This window comes from Aulostomus chinensis, chromosome 1 (genome assembly GCF_037954235.1).
Source record: "Aulostomus chinensis isolate RoL2024-O1b breed Wild chromosome 1, RoL_Achi_v1.0, whole genome shotgun sequence".
Taxonomy (NCBI): domain Eukaryota; kingdom Metazoa; phylum Chordata; class Actinopteri; order Syngnathiformes; family Aulostomidae; genus Aulostomus; species Aulostomus chinensis.
Genome location: NC_141320.1, coordinates 26,480,649 through 26,497,097, shown reverse-complemented (window position 1 = coordinate 26,497,097; position 16,449 = coordinate 26,480,649). Strand labels below are relative to the sequence as shown.

At 44.3% G+C, this 16,449-nt stretch overlaps 1 non-coding gene across 1 annotated transcript; it reads right to left on the bottom strand.

Moving 5' to 3' along the window:
• Positions 1 to 413: 413 nt before the first annotated feature.
• trnaa-agc (transfer RNA alanine (anticodon AGC)) lies at positions 414 to 485 on the bottom strand. The gene has a single exon. It is a non-coding gene; the product is annotated as a tRNA-Ala (tRNA).
• Between the last annotated feature and the right edge of the window lie 15,964 nt (positions 486 to 16,449).

The window sequence follows — 16,449 nt, the reverse complement described above, 5'->3', positions numbered from 1 at the left end:
TGAGATGGTTATTAATCCCTCATTCTCAGCTGCTACAGCCTTTAAAGAAAACCTTTGACTGGTGGATCTAACAAAGATCAGATGTTGTCTCCTCTAGAACATCAACAGCTTAACGTTGTGGGCAGGACTCCTACCTGAGCAGGGAGACCCCAATGGATTTCTAGTCCTGATAGGGAGAGGGAGCCTCCTGGGTCGCGGAGAGGGGAACCTGATAGGGAGTGGGACGATCCGCCCATTGTGGGTGATTGACAGGGCAGGTTTGATCTATGTTTTCATTTTCAAAAGTAATTTTGAACATTTGTGGAAAGTTCGCCCACCTTGAACATGTAGAAGATGTCCTCTGATAGTTAATCGACTGTTGTCACATTTAAGGATCACTTTAGCTGACAAGATGAAGGCTACACAGGTCCAGCTGGAGATGCCGGGGATTGAACCCAGGGCCTCACACATGCTCAGCATGCGCTCTACCACTGAGCTACATCCCCTCTGGTAGAGTCACTGTTTAACTAGTGAATGAATTTCCAGTTGATTTTAGGAAACCTAGAAGTTCCTCAGGTGCCATCAATCTTAAGTCACTCCTTCACTTTGTGTGTGGTTCAAAGTCAGTGGTTTCATCAGAGCTCAACAACAGAACAAGCTGAAGTCTTCTGGAGAACGAGGGCACCGATCCCACCACCTCTCACATGCTAAGCTAGCGCTCTACCATTGAGCTCCTTCCTCTGCTCAGCAACATAACAGATAATGCAGGTTGACCTTCAGGCTGCTGGGAGGTCAACACCTGAAATATTTCCAGGATTCTGTCGTGTTGGTAGAAACAGTTTGAGGGAAGAAAACCCTCAAACATGATGATGTCATTATTAAAGGCTTTACTGCTCCAAACCTTTGCTTGTTCTTCTGTGGTTGTGAGAGGTTCTGAGTGATGAATGGAAACTGAAGGTTTAGGCATCAGTTCAAAGTAGCAGGAGCTTAAGGGGACATTTCAGATTTGTTGAAGTTGAGTCCTACTGCCTTCTTGTTCATGATGATGGTGATGTCAGAGTTCTTGCTCAGAACGATCCATGCTGTTCCTCCTATTAGTTCTGGAAAGTTGGAGCAAAACGTCATGCAGGGTCACAGGGTCACGTGTTTTGTGTTATCAGCAGATTTAATCTATAGAGTGAGTGACGTGTGGTGTGTTTGTCAGGAGCTTAAAGACCAAAGTTGTTGATGCACAAGAGAAGTACACACGTCAAAGCTGCTTCATTTTAATGAGTGAAACTGAAAATTGAGAAGAGTGACAACAAAAATGGAGACAAGAAGTCTTCTTCAAAACACACACACACACACACACACACTCACACACTCACATAGTCATATACGTGCAGTCAAATGCCAGTAAATTCTGAGTATTTTTGAATCCATTTTCATTTCATTCTTTTCTTTATGTTGCCCCCTGCTGGACAATAGGTTTAAGGTTAATGTGGAAAAAAAGCAGACAATAAATACGACTGAACTATTATTGAAATGCCGGCGACTTCATTCGATCTGAAAGTTCATTGTTGACCAAACAGACACTGATACAACAGCCTTAAAGTCTACCTCCATCGGCTAAAGATGCCCCTGGATCATAAAGCACAGCTCGACTGCTGGCTAACATGCAGGCGTGGGCCCATCACTGAAATCAGCAGTCATGAAAAACTGTGCTAGGCCTCCAGACCCAAGCTTGAAGAGGTTTGAAAACTGGACCCAGGAGAATTTTAACTGAAAACCCCTGCTCTGGAGGATCTGAGGGATGCATGACTGCCCTCTGTTGACCTGTTTAATACAGGAATATCTGAGAAGTACTGAGGACGGCAAAGGGTGCTGATTGGCCAGCAGCCCCACACAGGTCAAAGGTCACCCCCACGGCGGACCAGTTTATTATAATAGTCACGACACCATCCGTTACAGTTGGGTTGGGTTCAGGCTCTTCAGCGCTTCTTATTTTTCCGTGAGCTCCTCCAGCTGCTGGTCCGTCTCTCCCCTTTTCTTTCTCTTCTGCTTACTTTTTTGTTTCTTTGTTCTTTAACTTTAAACAGAACTTCTCCTCTCCCCCTTTTCACGGTCACAATACTGTTGACCTCCCGTGAGCCTTGAATCTCCATCCTGACCAGTGGAGAGAAACCACCTTGTGCCTGAGAAGAGCATCGCGGATCCCAGTGGGAGCCACGGTCGTTGAGATGGAGGCTTGGTAGGCCGTCCCCCCACCAGTTCGTTGGAGAGGTTCCGTACATTGATGGGAACAATCCAGCTGAGAACGTAAGCAGGTCCTGTTGGTTGTCGTGCTGTCACAGTAACAAAGACCAGTGCTGCATCTGTTCAGGCCTCAACTCCTGTCTCACTGCCAGCTCCACCTGACTCCTCAGACTCTGCTCAACCTCCATTCAGGAGTTTTCTTTGTTTGGAGGTCACTGACCCTTCATCCTGAACACCTTCTCACCTGCTACCTTTGCCGTCCACTTGAGTCTCAGATAAATCTTATGATTCATGTCTGATCCTCCATGTGCCTTCATTGCTTTACTGGTATTATTCCTCTGTCTTACGTGCTTCCTTGTTTGTATTCAATCCTCTTAAAATTCCAGGAAGTGTTTCAACTGGTTTTTATATTTGTATGTAAGCCTCTGACCCTCAAAGAACTCACTGACAAGCTGGAACCTGAGACTGAGCGTTTCTCATTGGACTCTAAATCACAACCAGCGGTGCCCTGAGTAACAACTGTGTTAGCATCCTAAAGCTACATCATCACCACCAGCTGATCAAGTCACTACTCTGTACACAAGTCACTGTAACCTAGCAAAGTTGAACCTAGAGGAAAAGTACAGTTGAAGCCAGATGCAAACAGATGTTGATGTTTACTCTGTAGTCCTGGCAGCAAGTGTCCTTGGAGACGTCACTCCAGACACTCGCAGAGCTGACAGAGATGGTTTGACACAACTCATGATGTTACTGCACTGCAACAGTAACGGACCATCGATGGCATCGCGGTGATGGAGGAGGACAAAGAATTCTGTCATCAAGTTTTGTTCATGTTTTGTAAATGTTCTTCTTGATCTCAGAATTTAGTCTTTGATGTCACAGTGCCAGAACGGACCAAACCTGCCTGTGTCAGAGGAAGCAGAATGACATCAGCATCAGGACATTCAGAGCCTTCAGAAACGTGGTGATGGTTTCACCAAAGAGGGACCAGTTCAGTAAATGTGGTCAGGCTTCTGAGAGTCTGGGTTCAAGATGGAGTTCGGGGTTTTAGCGACTCAGAAAAACTGTTTGTGGCTCAGAAAGCAGAGGAGGGCTGATGAAGAGACCTCACAATGAGTGTCATCAAGGAGGAGGAGGTAGTAGACATCACATGGGGGGGGGGTAGAGCAGCAAGAAGAGAGAGAGGAGGAACAACTTGATTGAATAAAACAAAGACAAACAATCAAAGAGAGTCAGAGCAGAGGGAGCGGCCCTGAGTCACAGTGAATGGTGGAGTTTGATGATCCATCATTCATCTCCTTTAAATGCTGTCAGGGAGGGAGAGCGGTCTGCTGGTGGTGGTGTTCATTCCTCAGTGGGAGCCTCTATAGTTGATGTTCTACTACCCTCTGGTGGTGAGGCAGTGGGGATGCAGGTGATCTGCTGGTCTGGTTGAACGTGAGTGGACAGAAATCTTGTTGAGGTGACTGGGAGTTCCTGACTGTGGTGAGCTGCCTTGCTCCTCCTCAGGTCTTCATGGTGGCTTTCTGCTGGACTGTTGTTGAAGGGAACATGGCATCCTATCATTTTCAGCTCTGACATCTGGACAGTGGACAGATGTGACATCATCATGGTCTCACTGCCTGCTTTGTTCATGGATCAATGGAATGTTGTGTTGGAACCTTTATTGTAGAACTGCTATGAGCTGAGAGCTCAGTGTTGTTGGAACAACGCAGCTCCACATGGGACTGATGTGATGAAGAGGTTTTTATTGAGCTGAAGCTGGAGAGCAACAATCAAAATGGAGCAGCAAACATAATGTCTGGTCTCTCTCTCTTCTCTTCCCCACCTCTCTGTCTCCTCTCCTCCCTCACCTCCATCTCTCTCCAGCCCTTTTTAGACAGAAAATGTGCCAAATTTGCCGTCTCGTCTGTGTGAAATGGAGGCGTAATATTCCTCTTTTTGAAAAGACACCCCTTGGTGGGCATCAACACTTGATGTGATGTGCAGCTCACACAACCTCAGTCATTGTCAACGCAATGACTGAGGTTGGCAGAGCGGGGCAACAACAGACTCTTGAACTGAAACCCAGGATGGAAACCATCTCGGAGCAGTTGGCCGCTCTGCAAAGAGGAGAGTGATGTTGAAGACCAGAAATTTAACTTTACAATTTGGATTGGACTGAAAGAGAAGACAGATTGGAATGTGTGCTCCTCCGCCCAAACCCACAGCTTCCTTATCGGCTGCCCCATTGTTTATCCTCCAGGAGAACTCCTTCTTGTAGCCGACCTTGTAGTCTGGCTGCAGGCCTCACTCTCACTTGCCTCCATTGGGACAACGGACTGTTCAAGTTCAGCGTACATACACAACAAATGTATATGTGCTGTCGTTAATTCTGAAGTGTACCATTATTACGATTAAACTGTGCATTCAGGGAACATTAAAGTGGTTTCAATCGTATTCATCAGGTTGATTTCAGTTTGTAGACGTTAATGATAAATCTTCTATACAAACCAAAGTTAAACACGGTGTTCCTCAAGGTTCAGTGCTGGGGCCAATACTCTTCACTTTATGTATGCTTCCTTTAGGTCATATTATTGGGAAACAGTCCATAAATTTCCATTGTTACACAGATGATACTCAATTATATTTATCAATAAAGCTGGATGAAGGCCAGCAGTTGTCTAAAACTCCATGTATGAGTTCCATCTAGGCTGGACATTTGTAATTCTTTATTATCAGGCTGCACCAACAAGTGGTTAAAGACTCGACAGCTGCACATGTATTGACAGGAACCAGGAAGAGAAACCATCGTAACAATAACATACACTCATGTAAGATAGTCTGAAGACACTCAAAGATAATTCAGTGTTTGATCAGTGATCAATACGTCAATATAAAGATCAGTAAGTGGTACCAGGTGGATCTTTCCATGGTGACCTCAGAGAAAATAAGATCAGCCCTCTCACCGTCATATCCAATGATGGCTCCATTATGTCAGGTTAACTGAGTTCATTTCCTGCTGCATTATCTGAAAAACGCTTTCTAAAACCAGAACCTCCAAGTTGGGTCTGAACGACCATGATAAATTGCATTATCTACTCAGTTTGAGTCACACCAACACAGAATGGACAAAGGACATTTTTCTGTTGTGTTGTTTCATGTTTTCCTCATCTAGGAAGTTTTTGCAACTAATTCAGCAAGACAAATGTCTCTCAAGTGTGTGTTCTCCTCATGTGTCTTTTCAGACATCCTTTTTCTGAAAATCTTTTGCAACAAAATGCACAGGGGAATGGTTTCTCCCCAGTGTGCGTTTTCATGTGCTTTCCCAGATTTCCCTTTTGTGAGAATCTTTTGCCACAAAGTGCACAGGGAAATGGTTTCTCCCCAGTGTGCACGTTCAGGTGCCTTTTCAGATGTCCCTGTTCTGAGAATGTTTTGCCACACACTGAGCAGCCGAATGGTTTCTCTCCAGTATGTCTTCTCATATGTCTATTCAGACAACCCCTTTCTGAAAATCTTGTGCCGCAAACTGAGCAGGGGAATGGTTTCTCTCCAGTATGGGCTCTCCTAATGTGTCTTTTCAGACAATCCCTTTCTGAAAATCTTGTGCTGCAAACTGCGCATGGGAATGGTTTCTCTCCAGTATTGGCTCTCCGAATGTGTCTTTTCACACTTGACTTTTCTGCAAATGTGGTGCCACAAACTGAGCATGGGAATGGTTTCTCTCCAGTATGTGTTCTCTTCATGTGTCTTTTTAGATATCCATTTTCTGAAAACCCTGTGCCGCAAACTGAGCAGGGGTATGGTTTTTCTCCAGTGTGTGTTTTCATGTGTACATCCAAATTCCTTCTGTAACTAAAACCTTTACTGCACTTTGAGCACCTAAAGGGACGCTCATCCTCACTGACTTCTGTCTCAGATTCAGAAGGACCAAAGGTCACGTTCCTGATGATCTCTGATTCTCTTCCAGTCTTTAGTTTTTGTTCTTTTGAGCTGCAATGACTCGCTTCCTGTCCTGGGCTCAATTTCTGAAGCATATTCCTCCTTGAGCCAAAGGGTTCCTTGTGCTCAGAAGTGGCCGTGTTATCAGGTCTGACCCAATCATCCTCACTGACTTCAGTCTCAGCTTCAGAAGAGTCTGACATCTGGTCTTCAGTCTGGGGTTGTACAAGTGGATCTGGATCTACCTTGCTGGCTGGTTCTGGTTCTGGTTCTGGTCCTCCACACTCTTCTCCATCAGCTTCTGTTTTCAGAGGATGAATTGGGTTGCTGCTCAGAGACTCTTCTTTCAAGTTCTCCTCAGTTAGACTCTGATGAAGATGTGGGAACTGAGGTTTCTCTTCGTCCCCTTCACTCTTCACAGGAACCAGAGTGAAGGGGAACGTGGTGATATCAGCCTCCTCCTGCCCTTGAAGCTGCCCTCCCTCCTCACTGGTCCAGAGCTCCTCCCACTCCTCTTTAATGTGGGGGGGCTCTGGGTCCTGCAGCTCAGGGGGAACCTCTTCTTTAATCACCAGCAGCTGCTCCACATCTGCAGGACACAAACAGCAACATCAGAAATCTCTTCATTTGACTCTGAAACAGCGGAGCAACAGACAGAAACAGAAATCAACTCAATGAAAAGAGACGTCCTGCTACTGAGGACCAGTCAGCAAACTGGGAGCAGAAACGCTGGCTTCAGATGCTTGGATCAACGTTGTGTCACCCAGGTCAAAGGTCATAGGTCCCCTCTGCTGAATGGTTTTGTCCATTCATGATCACATCTGCTAGTCAGAATGTTCATTTCTAGAATGAGACCCTGTAGGAGAATGAGAGTTCAGTCCCTAGAACCAGAGGGAACCTGTACTGATGCTAAACATGTCAGTCCACCCAAACACAGCAACATGCAGTCAGCCAAGGTCGAAGATTACTTTATTAATAACAATCAGGAAATGTCCCTTTCCTTTCCAGTAATTGAGGAAAACTCTGGCTGGGACAAAATTTGTAACGTGTAACCTATGAGATGTTTCTCCGTGTTTCTTAGTTTTGTTTTTTTCTTCCAAACAAATACAAAAAGCAGTAGAACTACGGCGGGAAGGACGCAGCTTGGAAACCAAACAGCGCCATCTACTTGTTGGTCAGGAAGCAGCCAAGATGGCGCCCAGCGTGTCCCGAGCCAGGTGAGGTTTTAAGGCTCCACCAACACCGAATAGCCGTCAACTACGAAACACTTCTACGTTGTTCCACTCCTGCTCAGACGGTCTGAGCACAATGACCCGGATTACGGACACAACCAGACCGGAGACACTTGCTGGCAGGACTGCGGTCTCTCGGTTCTCCTGGTCAGTGTGGGGGGACTCACCTGCTCTGTCCAGCCTGACTCGGGGCTTCAGCACGGCATCGAGCAGCAACCTCTGCCGGTGGTTCTCCCGCTCGTACTCCGCCACGGTTTCCTCCAGCAGAGCCACGATCTGCTCCGCGGCCGCCGCCAGCCGCTCGGTGAGCAGCGCTCTCAGCACCGGGACTCCAGCCGCTGAGTCTCCTTCTCCCAGCTGCAGCAGGAAGTCTTCAGCGGCGGCGAGGATCCGCTCCTGGACCGACACCCGCAGCAGCTGCGTGGCGCACATGTTGAGGTTCTACCGGCGCCACTCAGCCTTCAGGAGACAAAGACCGAGGCCTTCCGCTTCTTTTCTTCTTCTTCTTCTTCAAAACGAGCAGAGTCCAAGCTCTGTTCTCTGTGCCACTCCAGACTCGCTAACCTGGTAGCAGCGGTAGTGATGAGTGGAGTGATCCAGGATTTCGTTTTGAAAAACGGTTATCGATGACGTATTTAGTGACGTCCAAAGCCTCGCCGACCGGCAGTGACCACGTGACTGATTCAAGACCTGGTTCTCCGGCTTGGCGTGAGATTCTAAACCACGAAAGCCTGATTTATGCTTCTGCGTCGCGTCGACGCAAACCCCAACAAAATCCTGCCTCCGTGTCACGTAAACGCGTGGTGACGTCAACGTCGAGGACTGTAATTGGTCCGCTCAGAACGTCATTTCCGGTTCAGTCGCAGCACAACAACACCGCCATTTTCAAAGTTTCTGTGGTGAAAGCGTCAAGAAAAAATGGACCAAGCCGAAGAAAGGATTATTGGCGGCACTACAAAGACTGACAAATGGCCAACAATTGTTGTCTGTGACCGGAAGAAAACCAAGGAATCCGACAAGAGCCCCGTAAACAATACAAAGACAAAGCCACACCCCCTAGCGGCTTGGCGGTGAATTGCAGAGCAACGCGTTCCCTCGACGCAGAATAAACCAGGCTTTCCAGTCGCACCTGTTTTACGCCCCCGTGCCAGATAAGGACCCCCATCGGGCTGTGCCACTCTGGAGGGAGCGCGTCTCACAGTCAGTCAGCGGAACCATGCGGATCCGGGCCGGAGCTGTGGGAAGGAGCGCCAATTGTATCGGGTTGTTGTTTTCTGGACTGCAGCAGAACAGGAGCAGCCGGGACTGGAATGTAGAAGTAGGTTATCTTGAAGTTGACTAAGTTATGGTGAACGATATTGTGGTTCAACACTTTAATGAGCTTTAAGGCAAACATATTTCATGAGGAAACAACGCCGGAATTGGACGGATTTCAGCGGCACACAACAACGTATCCGATACACCTCATTGGAAACCTGGTGGTCTAAGACTAAGAAACACCAGTCACCATGAAGAAAGGAACTTTTAGCTGAGTACTCATGTTCTTTTCTGCAGGTTGAATGTGGCATTTGTTGGACAGAAGCGTCTCATCTCAACAAAAGCACCTCTTCAGTGCTGAGGCATGATGGGGCCAGGCATGAGAATGAAGTCCCAGATCCACCAGGATGAACTCAGGTATACAGACACTGTCCAACTGACTCACAGTTGCTTCATTGATCATTAATTCCTCTTCATTTCTTCTCTCCTTCATCTTTAACCATCCAGCTTCCAGGAAGCAGATGCTGGATGAGGCTCTGCTGAATTTCATCCTGAAGGACTGCCAGCCCCTCAGCACTGTTGAGAGGGAAGGGTTCAGGGAACTGGTTCAGGTCCTTGAGCCTCATATGTTTGCCAACCAGAAAGGTTTGTGTGGAAATGATCTAAAGCAGTCGTTGATATCTCCAGTTTATTTCATCTCTAATTTCAATGTATTGATTTACTCTGGGTGTCATTTTCAGACCATCAAACAAACGGTGGCCAAAAAGTACCAGGAGGAACGGGAAGGAGTGAAAAAGGAAGTCCAGCTGCCATGTGGACATCTGTGGACATGGAGGCTCCCTTGGCTCTGACCTGTCACTGCATTAGTGAGAATGAATGTGTTGGGAGTGCAAGACTTTCCACAAAGTCACCCTGCTGACAGTTTGGCCCCAGTCCAAAGAGGCCTGATGGAGGACTGGGCCATCACCAACAAAGTCAAGTGTCTTGTGAGCGACGCAGCACCAAACATGACAGCATCCACTAGACAGCTCCAAATTCACCACTCAGTCTGCACTGCACATCGTCTGAATCTAGGAGTCAGAAAATCCTGTGATCAGATCCCCACTTCCATCATCAGACACAAAGCCAGGAACACTGTCACATCCTTCAGATCAGCACTACAGCCAAGGAGAAGCTGGCTCAGGTGCAGCAACAGATGGGAGGGCCAACCCTGAAACTCATCAGTGAGGTGCCAACACGCTGGAACAGCACACACAGCTGTCAGGGCTGCATGATGAGAGGGAACCAGTGTGGGAACCTCTGGCCTCTCGAAGACAGATTTGACTCCACTGACAGCTGAGGAGTTCACCACCGTAGGAGAAGCACTTCTAGTAAACAGAGGTCATTCTAGTAGCCTGGTCCCTCTGTGGTTGAGCTATAATTTTAGGAAATATGGTCATTATTCAATGGTGACATCTCTCTGCTGAATAATGTAGAACTGAACGGATCCACTGGACCTTCTTTTTACAAACAGCAGCATGCAGCAGCTGTCCTGAGTGGAAAACTGCACATTTCTGTTGGTGAGAGTTAATCAAGTGATGGACTTTGTCTCTCAACAGAAGCTGTGTGGAAAAACCCTGCAGCTACGAGCGCTTCAGATTCTGAGAGTGATTCTTCCGCCATTGGCTGGTTTAACCTGACGTCTGACCTTGGAGGTGGCCGAGAGGAGCGTGACATGGCTGCACAGGTAAATCAACTAAAGCAGTGTTAGTCTTTGGCAGCAGGCCAGGCCGACAAATGCTAATGTCTCTGACTGACTGACTGATGAAGTTGGACCATTGGTCAGCCACAATGATGCATGACCACAAATAGAGGCCTGGGTCTTGATGAAGCTCACATGACTGTCAGCATCATTTGGAGGATAGTAGCAACTCTCACCACATCACTGTAGCATCATTTCTTAGGTTCATAGCAACTCTCATTACATCACTGTCAGCATCATTTTCAGGTTTTTAGCAAGGATACTACATTACTGTCAGTATCCTTTTGAGGTTTTTAGCAACTCTCACTACATGACGGTCACCATCATTTTCAGGTTAGTAGCAACTCTCACGACATCACTGGAGCCTCATTTTTAGGTTACTAGCAACTCTCATTACATCACTGTAGCATCATTTTGAGGTTCGTAGAAACTCTCACGACATCACTGTCAGCATCATTTTAAGGTTAGTAGCAAGTCTCACTACATGACTGTCACCATTATTTTTAATTTCGTAGTAACTCTCACTACATTACTGTAGCATCATTTCTTAGGTTAGTAGCAACTCTCATTACATCAGTGGAGCCTCATTTTGAAATAAGTAGCAACTCTCATTACATTACTGTAGCATCATTTTGAGATTAGTAGCAACTTGCACCACATCACTGTAGCATCATTTTCAGGTTTTTAGCAACTCTCACTACATCACTGTCAGCATCCTTTTGAGGGTCGTAGCAACTCTCACTTCATCACTTTCAGCATCATTTTGAGGATAGTAGCAACTCTCACTACATTACTGAAGCATCATTTTGGAGGATAGTAGCAACTCTAACGACATCACTGTAAGCATCATTTTTAGGTTAGTAGCAACTCTCACGACATCACTGGAGCATCATTTCTTAGGTACATAGCGATTTTCACAACATCACTTTAGCATCATTTTGAGATTAGTAGCAACTCTCACCACATCACTGTAGCATCATTTCTTAGGTTTGTAGCAACTCTCATTACATCACTGTAGCATCATTTTGAGGTTCGTAGAAACTCTCACGACATCACTTTCAGCATCATTTTGAGATTAGTAGCAACTCTCACCATATAACTTTAGCATCATTTTGAGGATAGTAGCAACTCTCACGACATTACTGGAGCCTCATTTTGAGGTTTTTAGCAACTATCACTACATCACTGTGGCATCATTTCTTAGGTTTGTCGCAACTCTCATTACATCACTGTAGCATCATTTTGAGGTTCAAAGAAACTCTCACGACATCACTGTCAGCATCATTTTAAGGTTAGCAGCAAGTCTCACTACATGACTGTCACCATCATTTTGAGGTTAGTAGCAACTCTCACTACATCACTGTTGCATCATTTTGCGGTTCGTAGCAACTCTCACTACACCACTTTAGCATTATTTTGAAATTAGTAGCAACTCTCACCACATCACTGTAGCATCACTTCTTAGGTTTGTCGCAACTCTCATTACATCACTGTAGCATCATTTTGAGGTTCGTCGCAACTCTCACCACATCACTGTAGCATCATTTCTTAGGTTTGTAGCAACTCTGATTACATCACTGTAGCATCATTTCTTAGGTTTGTAGCAACTCTCATTACATCACTGTAGCATCATTTGGACATTTGTAGCAACTCTCCTTACATCACTGTAGCATCATTTTTAGGATAGTCGCAACTCTCACGACATCACTGTAGCATCATTTCTTAGGTAAGTAGCAACTCTCATTACATCACTGTAGCATCATTTTGCGGTTCGTAGCAACTCTCACTACACCACTTTAGCATTATTTTGAAATTAGTATCAACTCTCACCACATCACTGTAGCATCACTTCTTAGGTTTGTCGCAACTCTCATTACATCACTTTAGCATCATTTTGAGGATCGTAGCAACTCTCACGACATTACTGTAGCATCATTTTGAGGTTCGTAGCAACTCTCACCACATCACTGTAGCATCATTTATTAGGTAAGTTGCAACTCTCACCACATCACTGTAGCGTGATTTTGAAATTACTATCAACTCTCATTACATCACTCTGGCATCATTTGGACATTTTTAGCAACTCTCATTACATCACTGTCAGCATCATTTTGAGATTCGTATCAACTCTTACGACATCACTGTCACCTCATAGTGAGGATAGTTTCAACTCTCACCACATCACTGTAGCATCATTTTGAGGATCGTAGCAACTCTCACTATATCACTTTCGCATCATTTTGACATTTGTAGCAACTCTCATTTCATCACTGTAGCATCATTTCTTAGGTTAGTAGCAACTCCCATGACATCACTGTAGCATGATTTTGAGGTTCGTAGCAACTCTGCTTACATCACTGTGGCATCATTTCTTCGGTTATAAGCAACTCTCATTACATCACTTTAGTATGATTTTGAAATTACTATCAACTCTCACCACAACACTGTCAGCATAATTTCTTAGGTTAGTAGCAACTGTCATAACATCACTGTCGCATCATTTTGAGATTCGTAGCAACTCTCACCACATCACTTTAGGATCATTTCTTAGGTAAGTAGCAACTCTCATTACATCACTGTAGCATCATTTTGCGGTTCGTAGCAACTCTCACGCCACCACTTTAGCATTATTTTGAAATTAGTATCAACTCTCACCACATCACTGTAGCATCACTTCTTAGGTTGGTCTCAACTCTCATTACATCACTTTAGCATCATTTTGTGGATCGTAGCAACTCTCACTACATCACTGTCGCATCATTTTGAGGATAGTCGCAACTCTCACGACATTACTGTCACATCATTTTGAGATTCGTAGCAACTCTCATGACATCACTGTCGCATCATTTTGAGGTTTCTAGCAACTCTCACCACATCACTGTAACATCATTTCTTAGGTAAGTAGCAACTCTCACCACATCACTGTAGCATCATTTTGAGGATCGTAGCAACTCTCACTACATTACTGTCGCATCATTTTGACAATTGTAGCAACTCTCATTTCATCACTGTAGCATCATTTCTTAGGTTAGTCGCAACTCCCATGACATCACTGTAGCATCATTTTGAGGTTTGTAGCAACTCTCACTACATTACTGGAAACATCAATTTGAGCATCGTAGCAACTCTCACTACATTACTGTAGCATCATTTCTTCGGTTATAAGCAACTCTCACCACATCACTGTAGCATCATTTCTTAGGTAAGTTGCAACTCTCATTACATCACTTTAGCATGATTTTGAAATTACTATCAACTCTCACCACAACACTGTCAGCATAATTTCTTAGGTTATTAGCAACTGTCAAAACATCACTGTAGCATCATTTTGAGATTAGTATCAGCTCTCCCTACATCACTGTAGCATAATTTCTTAGGTAAGTAGCAACTCTCATTACATCACTTTAGCGTGATTTTGAAATTACTATCAACTCTCACCACATCACTGTCAGCATCATTTTGAGATTAGTATCAACTCTCACTACATAACTGCCACCTCATTTTGAGGATCGTAGCAGCTCTCACCAGATCACTGTCGCATCATTTTGAGGATCGTAGCAACTCTCACTACATCACTGTCGCATTTTTGAGGATAGTCGCAACTCTCGCGATATTACTGTAGCATCATTTTGAGATTCGTTGCAACTCTCATTACATCACTGTAACATCATTTTGAGGTTCGTAGCAACTCTCACGACATTACTGGAGCATCATTTTGAGATTCCTAGCAACTCTCATTACATCACTGTCGCATCATTTTGAGATTCGTGGCAACTCTCACCACATCACTGTAGCATCATTTCTTAGGTTTGTAGCAAATCTCATTACATCACTATAGCATCATTTTGAGGTTCGTAGCAACTCTCACCACATCACTGTAGCATCATTTCTTAGGTAAACAGCAACCCTCATTACATCACTGTAGCATCATTTTGCGGTTTGTAGCAACTCTCACTACATCACTGTAGCATCATTTCTGAGGGAAGTAGCAACTCTCATTACACCGCTTTAGCATTATTTTGAAATTACTATCAACTCTCACCACATCACTGTAGCACCACTTCTTAGGTTTTTAGCAACTCTCATTCCATCACTCTAGCATCATTTGGACATTTGTAGCAACTCTCATTACATCACTGTAGCATCATTTCTAAGGTTGTAGCAACTCTCATGACATCACTTTAGCATGATTTTGAAATTACTATCAACTCTCACCACAACACTGTCAGCATAATTTCTTAGGTTAGTAGCAACTGTCATAACATCACTGTAGCATCATTTTGAGGATTGTAGCAACTCTCACCACATCACTGTCAGCATCATTTTGAGATTAGTATCAACTCTCCCTGCATCACTGTAGCATCATTTTGAGGTTCGTAGCAACTCTCCATACATCATTGTCGCATCATATTGAGGATAGTCGCAACTCTCACGACATTACTGCAGCATCATTTTGAGGATCGTAGCAACTCTCACTACATCACTGTCGCATCATTTTGAGGATAGTCGCAACTCTCACCACATCACTGTAGCATCATTTCTTAGGTAAGTAGCAACTCTCATTACATCACTTTAGCGTTATTTTGAAATTACTATGAAGTCTCACCACATCACTGAAAGCATCATTTTGAGATTAGTATCAACTCTCCCTACATAACTGCCACCTCATTTTGAGGATCGTACCAGCTCTCACCACATCACTGTCACATCATTTTTAGGATCGTAGCAACTCTCACTACATCACTGTCGCATCATTTTGAGGATATTCGCAACTCTCGCGACATCACTGTCGCATCATTTTGAGATTCGTAGCAACTCTCATTACATCACTTTAGCATGATTTTGAAATTACTATCAACTCTCACCACATCACTGTAGCATCATTTCTTCGGTTTGTAGCAACTCTCACTGCATCACTGGAGCATCATTTTGAGGTTTGTAGCAACTCTCAACACATCACTGCAGCATAATTTCTTAGGTAAGTAGCAAGTCTCATTACATCACCTTTGCATGATTTTGAAATTACTATCAACTCTCACCACATCACTGTAGCATCATTTCTTCGGTTTGTAGCAACTCTCATTCCATCTCTGTAGCATCATTTGGACATTTGTAGCAACTCTCATTACATCACTGTCGCATCATTTTGAGGATAGTCGCAACTCTCACGACATGACTGGAGCATCATTTTGAGATTCCTAGCAACTCTCATTACATCACTGTAGCATCTTTTTTAGGTTCGTAGCAACTCTCACTACACCACTGTAGCATTATTTTGAATTTAGTTTCAACTCTCACCACATCACTGTAGCATCACTTCTTAGGTTTGTCGCAACTCTCATTACATCACTTTAGCATCATTTTGAGGATCGTAGCAACTCTCACTACATCACTTTCGCATCATTTTGAGGATAGTCGCAACTCTCACCACATCACTGTAGCATCATTTCTTAGGTAAGTAGCAACTCCAATTACATCACTTTAGCGTGATTTTGAAATTACTATCAACTCTCACCACATCACTGTCAGCATCATTTTGAGATTAGTAGCAACTCTCACTACATCACTGTCACCTCATTTTGAGGATAGTAGCAACTCCCACCACATCACTGTAGCATCATTTTGAGGATCGTAGCAACTCTCACTACATCACTGTCGCATCATTTTGACATTTGTAGCAACTCTCATTTCATCACTGTAGCATAATTTCTTAGGTTAGTAGCAACTCCCATGACATCACTGTAGCATCATTTTGAGGTTTGTAGCAACTCTCATGACATCACTTTAGCATGATTTTGAAATTACTTTCAACTCTCTCGACAACACTGTCAGCATAATTTCTTAGGTTAGTAGTAACTGTCATAACATCACTGTAGCATCATTTTGAGGATTCTAGCAACTCTCACCACATCACTGTCAGCATCATTTTGAGATTAGTACCAACTCTCACCACGTCACTGTAGCATCATTTATTAGGTATGTAGCAACTCTCACCGCATCACTGTTGCATCATTTCTTAGGGAAGTAGAAACTCTCATTACACCGCTTTAGCATTATTTTGAAATTACTATCAACTCTCAC